At 34.8% G+C, this 12,103-nt stretch overlaps 1 pseudogene; it reads left to right on the forward strand.

The window, feature by feature from the left end:
* The first annotated feature begins 9,225 nt into the window (after window positions 1-9,225).
* The window catches only part of LOC140243495 (sulfotransferase 1C2A-like), an 8,588-nt pseudogene continuing 5,710 nt past the window's right edge, over window positions 9,226-12,103 (forward strand).

Below are 12,103 nucleotides of genomic sequence, written 5' to 3' on the forward strand. Positions count from 1 at the left end.
GTTTAATAAACATTTACAGAGCATCTCTGCATGGGTGAAGTAACGCTTCACATTTCCGTGTTTTGAAATAGAAATCCTTCTGGGTTCGCTTCCAGTGTTACACATCATTTTAGAGGAGAATTTACATTATACATTATCCAAAATGAAATTAGGTTCGTTATTCCGAAGGTATTTCGAAACACATAAGTTACGTATATGTATGTATGTATGTATGTATGTATGTATACCTATATCCTTGATCCGAAAATGAAATGGGTTCATTTTGACGAACATTGTATTTTATTTGGCGTTACTCCTAATGTTCGTTCTTCCTGAGGTACGTCAATCCGAAATGAATTAAGGTTCGTTCCTACGAAGGTTCGATAATCCAGACCTGATTGGAATCTTTGTTATTCTGAACGTTTATTAATTGGAAAATGAAATAAGGGTTTTCAATCCGAAACAGAAAAAAAAAGGTGAGTATAGTTAAAAAAAAAAACCCTTATGAATTACAAAAGCCAAAACTTTTTCGAATTAACAAAATTGGGTTGAACGAACCTTATTTTAATTCCGGATTAATTAACCTTCGGAATAACAAACCATAGACCTATTTCACTTTCGAAATTACGAACTTTCGGAATAACGGACATTCAGAATAACGCACCTTTGGTGTAACAAACCTTATCTTATTTTTTTTTTTGGAGTAACAAGCCTTCGGCATATCTTTGGAATAGCGAGTCTTCCGAATAATGAGCTTTTGGCATAACGAACATTTGAAATAACCTACATTTGGAATAACGAGCCGTATATAACGGAAATCTTCGAAATCACTGTCATACATGTTTTTTTTTTTTATCTTTTTAACTAAGCATGAAAGAAAAGTGCAAACATCATTATGCTCTCTTTTAAATGTAAAATGTAGACAAAATTAAGAAAATAGCACCGCTTTTAACATTGCTTTTTCATGTATGATTGTCATTCAATAAACAATATGCAGTATACGGATGGTTTGGGTGTTTTCATCATAAAATCTATTATGCGATCTTTGTACGAAAACAACGAAATCTCGATACAAGGAAAGAAAACTGCCGGTCCCGAGGACTTCGTTACAACGGGAGTGTACTGTAGTAACTAATAATGGAGGCAAAATCAAAGCAGGAATCTGAATATCGTAGTCCTACTGTTTCGTTATTTAATTTGAATGAAGCTGGTTTTTTAAACATATTGACGTCACCGGGCACACTTTTGAGTGTTCTAACTGCGTGTGAGTGTGTATTTGAGAGAAAAATATCATAATCATAATATTCATAGTTACAGAATAAAAAAGAAATCTTCTAAGTCTTCAACTCTTAATCTAATCATCTTTTCAACCAAAGCTCATTGATTATTGATATAAATTCTTCCAGAGTATAAAAGTGTTCAAATTGCCCCATCGGTTTGAAACTAATTATCTCCTGTTTATGAGGACATGAGACACACACATGATAATGCATACGCAATACGCAATAACATTGTCAGTGCACTCATACACGCTGCAGAGCAAATCGTTAAAAAAGGTTATACACATGTGTATCAACTTTGTACAGTATATTATATTCCTTATACATTCACATTATATTCACTTTGTACAGTTTTATCAAGGTTTCACTTGAACCACTAAATGTAATACTGTTACCCCTCTCACCACCTGTTTTATAGGTAAATTTACTTTCATGATTTCCAGGCGTTACCATGTTTGTAAAATATAATTGCTTCAAGAGTGTTCACATTTAATGTTATTGGAACTTATACTATAGGTTTTCCAGGTAAATTTTGTCTTCCAAGTTCCTATTCCGAGCTTTGAATTTTATGCATTCCACGCTCGCAGCACTGAATCAGCAAATCATATCAAATCCCGTTCTTCAAATTAAATATCGGAGCAATCACTTGTTTATATGCGTCAGTAAAATTCAAGATAGGAGCACGAATATCAGCAATGAGCGTTCAAATTCATTTCAAGCGGCGACGGAATGTCGTCGGTCATTCAAATTCGTGAAAAGGCAACCATGTTCCAAAAAGGTGCATTCAATTTAAAAGAAGTCTTGTATTAAAGTTAGCATGAAAATACAATTAAACTTTTTTATGCTCTCTTTTAAATGTAAGATTTAATAGAAATTAATAAAATGGTACTGCATTTAACATTGGTTTTTCTCGTATGATTACTATTTGATAAACAACATACCTTGTACTCATGGCTTGCGTGTTTTCATCATATTATGCTGTATTTGTTCAGGAACAACGAAATCTCGATATAACTAAAGAAAACTGCCGGTCCCGATGACTTCGTTACGACTGGAAAGCACTGTAAATACTTATAATAGAGGCAAAATCAAAGCAGGAATCTGAATATTGTAGTTCTACTGTTTCATTATCTAATGTATAGCATACAATTATATACAATAACGTATGAAATTGGATATGCAGGGGACCATCTTCCGGAAGATGGTCTCTGATCAAGTAAGATCATAGTGTGTCATCTTGTCTTTAAATGTATTGTGTGGTTAGTGTCGGGGCGTTGTATATGTGTCTATATTCTTATATAAAGTGATAATTGTTTAGTAAAGTCTATTGCATGAATATGTTCTATTAACTATGTTGTGTCATTTATGTATTTCAGCTTTCCTAAAATAAATTCGTGAATAAACAACTGTTTTTTTTAACTGAAATGAAATGAAACAATTTTCTGTGTTTGCCCTTGTTTCACCTTTTAATACAAAATGTTTTGTGTCTTTTCAATTAGCTGTTCTATTTGAGTCGTGATGTCAAACTCTGTCGCCTTTCTATATACCACTATTTGAAGTAATCGCTTTCTCGAGAGCATTCAATTACAATGGTTCCTTGCTTACGCTTGTTCCCATGTCTGAAACTGGTTTTGTAACCCCCAGTAGGTAAGTATAAGATTTTCGAGGGGGGGGGGGGGGGGTTGAAAATGAAAATGTTAAATAGTGGACCATTGAGAAGAAGTGAAGCGACCGAGCGTGGAAGGGTTTGGCCGTACACGACATTTTATATGTGTATGTGTGTGTGTGTGGGGGGGGGGGGGATGGGGTGCATTTTCGAGCGGAAAAAGGGGGGGGGGAACGACCCGGCAGGGGAAGAATTTTGGATGGGGCAGGTATCTTACCCTCCTGCTATCCTGGTGCTCACTGTGGGTGCCAAATTTGGAAACTTTTTAGAAAAAACGTAAGTGGAGACTTTCATATTAATTCAAAATGAACGTTTAAGGGGACGTAGAAACCCCAACTGGCCTGCTACCTGTCCTTCCCTCGTGTATTTTTTTTAAATTTAATTAATTTTTTTTTTTTTTTTTTTTTTTTTTTTTTTTTTTTTTTTTTTTTTTTACTGTTATACGTGTACATTGTCACCTTCTGCAGACAAAACACCTTTTCTCGCCTGTTCTCACTCCCAAGGTGTCAGATTTTCCGACGGGGACGTTCGGAGGGGAAAAAACCTGTTCTGAGGATGCGCGAAATTGCTTATCAAACTCGATCTATTTAGAGCTTGCGTCGTCTGAGTTTTGACAACGCGTTCTGGGCTATTTTTACGTCCACTCACGACACAGGGAGCTGCTTGATGCAGCGATCATATGGGGGCGCCATTTATTATTATTTTTTTTTTTTTACAGGTTGCGCCTCCGCGCAATTTAAAGCTACTTTTCGGCATGACGCAGTGAGAGAGGAGAACGTCCAAAACACTAGTCTCAAACGTCCGCGCCGCAAATCTATAAGGCTCCCTAATTTAGGCAGCAACTTAATTCCATCAGTCTTCCTGTCCACAGTCTCCTCGATCTCTTCTTGCAGCCCAACCCATACCTTATTGTGGCATCTACTGGATATCTCATGATTTGCAGCCAGAATAACTGACAAGGGCTGTGGCTGGGGAAGAAAAACGTGAAATAAACCAAAATGGAGAAGGTCGATGGCCTGCCCGCTTGCCAATAAGTAACATGAACTGTCTTGGAAGTTGCAGCCTTGGAAGCATCGAGCATTTAAACAAAGAAGCGCTAGTGTAAAAAGGTTATAAGTTTGTTTGTATTGTGTATATAGAAATATGATAATGGGTAGAGAGAGTGAGAGAGAGAGAGAGAGAGAGAAAGGACGAAAGGGGAAGAGAGAGAGGCAGAGGTGTACAAATTTCATGTCAAGGTAGCTATGGGAGAATGAAAGATTTGAGTAAAGACAAGTCATTTTGAATCAATGAAAAGGATAAAGAAATAAAAATGGAGAAGGAAAACAATCCATTCACTGTTACACTTTATGACTCCAAACATAATACACACACACTCTGCACATTAATGCTCTAAATTAAATAGACTTATACAAAAAAAAAAAAAAAAAAACAGAACTGGAGGGCTAAGCTCACTTCGACGAACAGCCGACGGCCCAATTCAAAATTGCGTGTTCTCGTCATGCAAGTAAGGACAACATCACGTATGTTCGCTTGTTTACGACAAAGTAGTGAGGCTAAGGCCTTTGCTGATATAACAATTAATTCATTAATGTCATTTTATGTGTATTGCATAGCAATAATTTCCCAGTCAGCAGTGCTTGTGAATATGCAGAGTACTAAACTATTAGTTAACACATCGAGTGCAATATAGGGGTGTATTTCAGCAAGAGGTATAATCAAAACAGTATGCCTCATTCACTTCAGGTCATGCCTCCCACATGCAGGTACGATACATGCGTGCTTAGGATTTGAATTACAGAACAGTCATGTATTTCATCACAGCATTGATCTGTATTTTTATTACTCAGAAAGAGCTCCTTGAATGTTTCCAGGCTAGCATGCCTGTACAGTGACGGGTATTAAACTGCACATTACTTGAATATGAGACAGTTCTGAAGCAAATAATTTTCACACAACAATAGATATATGATATACTCTTAAATGAATCCCGCACGAATTGGAACAATCATCCCCAGCATTCCCACTGATTCCCACTGATCAGTTACTAGCCATGCCCTTTAAGAAAAATTAATTCATAACCTACCCGGCAATCCACTGAAGTCCCCTTGTCGTTGTCTCTGGGACCAATTTTATCAAATCTCTCGATAATAGCATTAACATGAGCTTCAAAGTCATAATACTTTACGTTTGAATCGAGTTTGTTTTTCAATAGGTTCATAATTATATCAGAAGTATCCCTAATTTTATGTACTAATTATCTCCCCGTTGGAATATCATATTCATCTAATCAAATCTCATATTTCAGTCTCGGTGAGCTCGTGACTCTCATGCCTCGCGTATGTTGATATTGACCTTTCAACCCCTCTTCCTTCCTCGCCCTTTCCCCTGCCCTCTCTAATCACTTCCTGTTACAATTTTCACGTTTATCCTTTCATATATTAAAGAGAACTGCCTCATAGTTGTGGTGTGTGTGTTTGTGTGTGTTAAATTGTCTCCCTTTTCTTTCCAATTAAAATCAAGAGACAATCTGCATCAGTTTTGATAGTTCAGTTATTATCTTTTCATGAGGAGATTTCAAATTGGAAACCCTGCGTGTCAGCAGTCCTTTTCCATTTCTGACAACGTAGTTCGATACGGTCATAGAAGTCACAGTATAACATTCAGTATATCAGGAGTATTTTCCTTCATTAGGTGAATACAGGAGAGTTGAGCCAATGTAAGATAAAAACCAATCTGGATACTTTAGAGCCCATTGAATTGAATTTCATCTTTATCTGTTTACATTATGATTCAACTTTCCAACAAGTGTCACATGTCTTCCAAAGCTGGCTTAGCTCTCCTGAAGACATGGCTCAACTCTAGTCACACTGCGGGAGAGTTTAGCCACTTGATTTTTTTTTTTCAATTTTTTTTTTTTTTAGGCAATTATCTAGAATGAAATTGCATGGGTGCAAGACAGCTTCATCATTTTACTTCAGTTTGGTAACACTGCAAAAAGTCCGGTGTTAAATATGAAACACCGAACTGGTGTTAAATTTTCGGTGCTCGTTTTTGGTGTTAAATTAACACCTCCTGGTGTCACTTCAATGTATGAAAATATTTTTTGACTAGTTTCTTGGTTACTGTTTTTCTTGTTGATTTTGAACTTTAACAAAACGATCAAGAACTTTCCGATAAAGTACTTGATTTTGGAAAAAAAAGGTGTGAAAACATTTACACCACAGTAACACCAGTTGGTGTGGTCCCTTATTGAAGCTGGGCGGGTGTTATACCATTGAAATTAACACCAGCAATATCAACTCAACACCATGTGGTGTCAATATTGAATTAACACCAACGCAGTGTCAGAATATCACCAGCTACAGTGTCAAATTAACACCACGAAGTGTCAGGTGAACACTTTTCAACACCATCACAAAATACTTTCAACACCTGTCAGTGTGGTCCTCTATTGACACTTGATTGGTGTTAGATTTAACACCCATGGTGTTAAATCTAACACCGATGTTTTTATAGTGAAGAAACACTTGTTAGAAGCAGGGATTAATTAAGAGATATTTTTAAAAAAAGAACAAGAAAACGTGGCTCAACTCTCCTGCATCTCCCTATACCACGCCATAATTGTTTGCATTATGATGCATATAGATAAATGTGTTAAAGTGTTATTCAATCTTCTGTTGGAAATGAAATAAATGAACTCTTCACACGCATCTTTCCCGTCAGGGACCACTTGGATGCAGCAGATAATGCTGCTCGTTCGGTACGAAGGGGACTTTGCAAAATTAGAAGGAGAACATATTATAATGGCCATGGTTCCCTTTCTAGATATAGTCGACGTAATCACATGCCTGATGTGAGCATTGTTTCACAATGCCTTCATTTCGTTAGTTGATTTTCAGTTCTTTCAATAGACTGTAGGCATCGATGATACTCAAAGCGCAAGAGTGCTTGAGGAAGGAAAACGTGTTGTCTTAGGTAATATACAGAAAGTAAAAATCGCAGGTGAAAGGGCAAAGCGCAGACAATTATAGCTTAAAGAGGAAATCCAGTCCAAATAGTTAGTCTGATACGAAAGAGTAAAATACTACGAGTTCAACGGTATAAATTTGATCGAAAGAGAATGAAAAATAAGGAAGTTATGACGTTTTGAAATTTCGCTATTTTTTTTTTTTTTTTGGGGGGGGGAGACAATTCTTGAACACTCAATATGAACATGCAAATGGCAAAGTGAGTATGTCATTACCTCACAACTTATCATATAGTTTGTACATAAAATTTTGAAATGTCCAGTTTTTCATTCAAACGTTATAATTCCCTGACGATAAAAAAGCTTGTATGTCTAACTGATCACTATTCTGAAGTTATTAAACCAGGAATAACATCAAGTTTCAGACTTCAATGACAAAAACATTGAATTTTCATATTTTTTTTATATGATCTATGGAAAATTGTATGGGTATGACATGGTTAGCTCACTCATTTGCATCTTCATATCCACTGTACGAGAAATGTTATGCAGAAATTAGCAACACTTCAAAATGTCATGACTTCCTTATTTTTCATCTGATTCCAGTCAAATTATTACCGTTGAACTCAAAAGATTTTACTTTTTTTTATCAGATTAAATTATATTTGGACTGGATTTTCTCTTAAAGAGAGTAGTCATTTCTAATGGTAGAAAACAAAGCAAAAAAAAAAATGGAAATAAGAAGAAATATCAAACTTTTTGCACCGATATTGGCACGCTGTATATTCGCCAAAACCTTTCGACGAGTATGATCCATGGTTCGTCGCAGAAATTGTAATTCGTCCAGCGTTACAGATTTTTTTTTTCTTTTTATCCGCTGTTACTCTTGGTGAATAACATCGTATGCTCTATCTATATCATTAATAATATCAAGTGAAAAGGAAGGAACTACCCTAAGGGTTTATTTTTACCCGCGTCACCGTCTGACATCAGACGACGGTATACTATTAAAGAGGAAATCCAGTCCAAATATAAGTTAGTCTGATAAAAAAGTGAAAACAGTTCAACGGTAAAAATTTGACTGAAATCGGATGAAAAATAAGGAAGTTATGACATTTTGAAGTTTTGCTAATTTCTGAAAACAGTTCTTGTACAGTGGATATGAATATGCAGCTGAGTGAGCAAACCATGTCATACCTTCACAATTTTCCACTGATCGTGTACAAGAAAATGACGAAAATTCATTGTTTCTGTCATTGACGTCTGAAACATGGCGTTATTCCTGGTTGAATAACTTCAGAATAGTGTTAGATATACGAGGATTTGAGCCTCGGGCATAATTACGTTTTAATGAAAATCTGGGAATTTCACAATTTTATGTACAAACTATATGGCAAGATGTGAGGGAATGACATGCTCACTTTGCCATTTGCATATTCATATTGACTGTTCAAGAACTGTTTCCCCCCAAAATAGCGAAACTTCAAAATGTCATAACTTTCTTATTTTTTTATCCGATTTTGATCAAATTTATACCGTTGAACTCGTAATATTTTACTCTTTCTTATCAGACTAACTTACATTTGAACTGGATTTCCCCTTCAAAGAGCTGGAGCTATTTCACAGCAGTTAAACAATATTATGTTGGAACAAATTACCCAATGCCTCATCTCTTTCGCAGTCTCTTGATCTTATTCATAAAAGTTTCTAGTAGGCGAGTTATAAGAATACATTTATTTGTGGAGAGAGTGCGAGTACACTTTGTTTGATCTTCTTCCAAGGCTTGTGAACATATATATATATATGAAGAGTTTGTTTACAAAAACCGATAAGTCCATATTTGCCAAATGGAGATATTTGCGATTAAAGGTCAAGAAAAATACAGAGAAGAATAAGAAAAATTTGGTTTCTTTTGACCATAACTTCAAACATGTACCTTTATATGTAGTGACCAATATATCATTTAAAAGGTATTATTTTGTACTTTATGACAGAGATTGTACTTCAAAATCTTCAAAAATTGACTTATCGGTTTTTGCAAACAAACTCTTCATATATATATATATATATATATATATATATATATATATATAGATATACATATATATATATATATATATATATATATATATATATATATATATATATATGTGTGTGTGTGTGTGTGTTTAGCAACCAATAATTTCTTAATAATATTTACACAATATAACCTTGTTATCCACCCACATTTCTTACAATACTGTTTCTCACGTATACTTTTGGATAAATGCTACGATAAGTGAGAATATTTCAGTCACTTTGGTTTTGACTATCATATCGAATTCCCTAAGATGAACAAAGCCCCGCTATTTTCTGACTATGCGAAAGACAAACCATCCCCACGGATTTTAAAGACCCACACAACTGTGGGTCTTTAAAATCCGTGGGGATGGTTTGTCTTTCGCATAGTCAGAAAATAGCGGGGCTTTGTTCATCTTAGGGAATTCGATATGATAGTCAAAACCAAAGTGACTGAAATATTCTCACTTATCGTAGCATTTATCCAAAAGTATACGTGAGAAACAGTATTGTAAGAAATGTGGGTGGATAACAAGGTTATATTGTGTAAATATTATTAAGAAATTATTGGTTGCTAAACACACACACACACACACATATATATATATATATATATATATATATATATATGTATATCTATATATATATATATATATATATATATATATATATATATATATGAAGAGTTTGTTTGCAAAAACCGATAAGTCAATTTTTGAAGATTTTGAAGTACAATCTCTGTCATAAAGTACAAAATAATACCTTTTAAATGATATATTGGTCACTACATATAAAGGTACATGTTTGAAGTTATGGTCAAAAGAAACCAAATTTTTCTTATTCTTCTCTGTATTTTTCTTGACCTTTAATCGCAAATATCTCCATTTGGCAAATATGGACTTATCGGTTTTTGTAAACAAACTCTTCATATATATATATATATGTTCACAAGCCTTGGAAGAAGATCAAACAAAGTGTACTCGCACTCTCTCCACAAATAAATGTATTCTTATAACTCGCCTACTAGAAACTTTTATGAATAAGATCAAGAGACTGCGAAAGAGATGAGGCATTGGGTAATTTGTTCCAACATAATATTGTTTAACTGCTGTGAAATAGCTCCAGCTCTTTGAAGGGGAAATCCAGTTCAAATGTAAGTTAGTCTGATAAGAAAGAGTAAAATATTACGAGTTCAACGGTATAAATTTGATCAAAATCGGATAAAAAAATAAGAAAGTTATGACATTTTGAAGTTTCGCTATTTTGGGGGGAAACAGTTCTTGAACAGTCAATATGAATATGCAAATGGCAAAGTGAGCATGTCATTCCCTCACATCTTGCCATATAGTTTGTACATAAAATTGTGAAATTCCCAGATTTTCATTAAAACGTAATTATGCCCGAGGCTCAAATCCTCGTATATCTAACACTATTCTGAAGTTATTCAACCAGGAATAACGCCATGTTTCAGACGTCAATGACAGAAACAATGAATTTTCGTCATTTTCTTGTACACGATCAGTGGAAAATTGTGAAGGTATGACATGGTTTGCTCACTCAGCTGCATATTCATATCCACTGTACAAGAACTGTTTTCAGAAATTAGCAAAACTTCAAAATGTCATAACTTCCTTATTTTTCATCCGATTTCAGTCAAATTTTTACCGTTGAACTGTTTTCACTTTTTTATCAGACTAACTTATATTTGGACTGGATTTCCTCTTTAATAGTATACCGTCGTCTGATGTCAGACGGTGACGCGGGTAAAAATAAACCCTTAGGGTAGTTCCTTCCTTTTCACTTGATATTATTAATGATATAGATAGAGCATACGATGTTATTCACCAAGAGTAACAGCGGATAAAAAGAAAAAAAAATCTGTAACGCTGGACGAATTACAATTTCTGCGACGAACCATGGATCATACTCGTCGAAAGGTTTTGGCGAATATACAGCGTGCCAATATCGGTGCAAAAGTTTGATATTTCTTCTTATTTCCATTTTTTTTTTTGCTTTGTTTTCTACCATTAGAAATGACTACTCTCTTTAAGAGAAAATCCAGTCCAAATATAATTTAATCTGATAAAAAAAAGTAAAATCTTTTGAGTTCAACGGTAATAATTTGACTGGAATCAGATGAAAAATAAGGAAGTCATGACATTTTGAAGTGTTGCTAATTTCTGCATAACATTTCTCGTACAGTGGATATGAAGATGCAAATGAGTGAGCTAACCATGTCATACCCATACAATTTTCCATAGATCATATAAAAAAAATATGAAAATTCAATGTTTTTGTCATTGAAGTCTGAAACTTGATGTTATTCCTGGTTTAATAACTTCAGAATAGTGATCAGTTAGACATACAAGCTTTTTTATCGTCAGGGAATTATAACGTTTGAATGAAAAACTGGACATTTCAAAATTTTATGTACAAACTATATGATAAGTTGTGAGGTAATGACATACTCACTTTGCCATTTGCATGTTCATATTGAGTGTTCAAGAATTGTCTCCCCCCCCCCAAAAAAAAAAAAAAAATAGCGAAATTTCAAAACGTCATAACTTCCTTATTTTTCATTCTCTTTCGATCAAATTTATACCGTTGAACTCGTAGTATTTTACTCTTTCGTATCAGACTAACTATTTGGACTGGATTTCCTCTTTAAGCTATAATTGTCTGCGCTTTGCCCTTTCACCTGCGATTTTTACTTTCTGTATATTACCTAAGACAACACGTTTTCCTTCCTCAAGCACTCTTGCGCTTTGAGTATCATCGATGCCTACAGTCTATTGAAAGAACTGAAAATCAACTAACGAAATGAAGGCATTGTGAAACAATGCTCACATCAGGCATGTGATTACGTCGACTATATCTAGAAAGGGAACCATGGCCATTATAATATGTTCTCCTTCTAATTTTGCAAAGTCCCCTTCGTACCGAACGAGCAGCATTATCTGCTGCATCCAAGTGGTCCCTGACGGGAAAGATGCGTGTGAAGAGTTCATTTATTTCATTTCCAACAGAAGATTGAATAACACTTTAACACATTTATCTATATGCATCATAATGCAAACAATTATGGCGTGGTATAGGGAGATGCAGGAGAGTTGAGCCACGTTTTCTTGTTCTTTTTTTAAAAATATCTCT

Source organism: Diadema setosum, chromosome 20 (genome assembly GCF_964275005.1).
Source record: "Diadema setosum chromosome 20, eeDiaSeto1, whole genome shotgun sequence".
Taxonomy (NCBI): domain Eukaryota; kingdom Metazoa; phylum Echinodermata; class Echinoidea; order Diadematoida; family Diadematidae; genus Diadema; species Diadema setosum.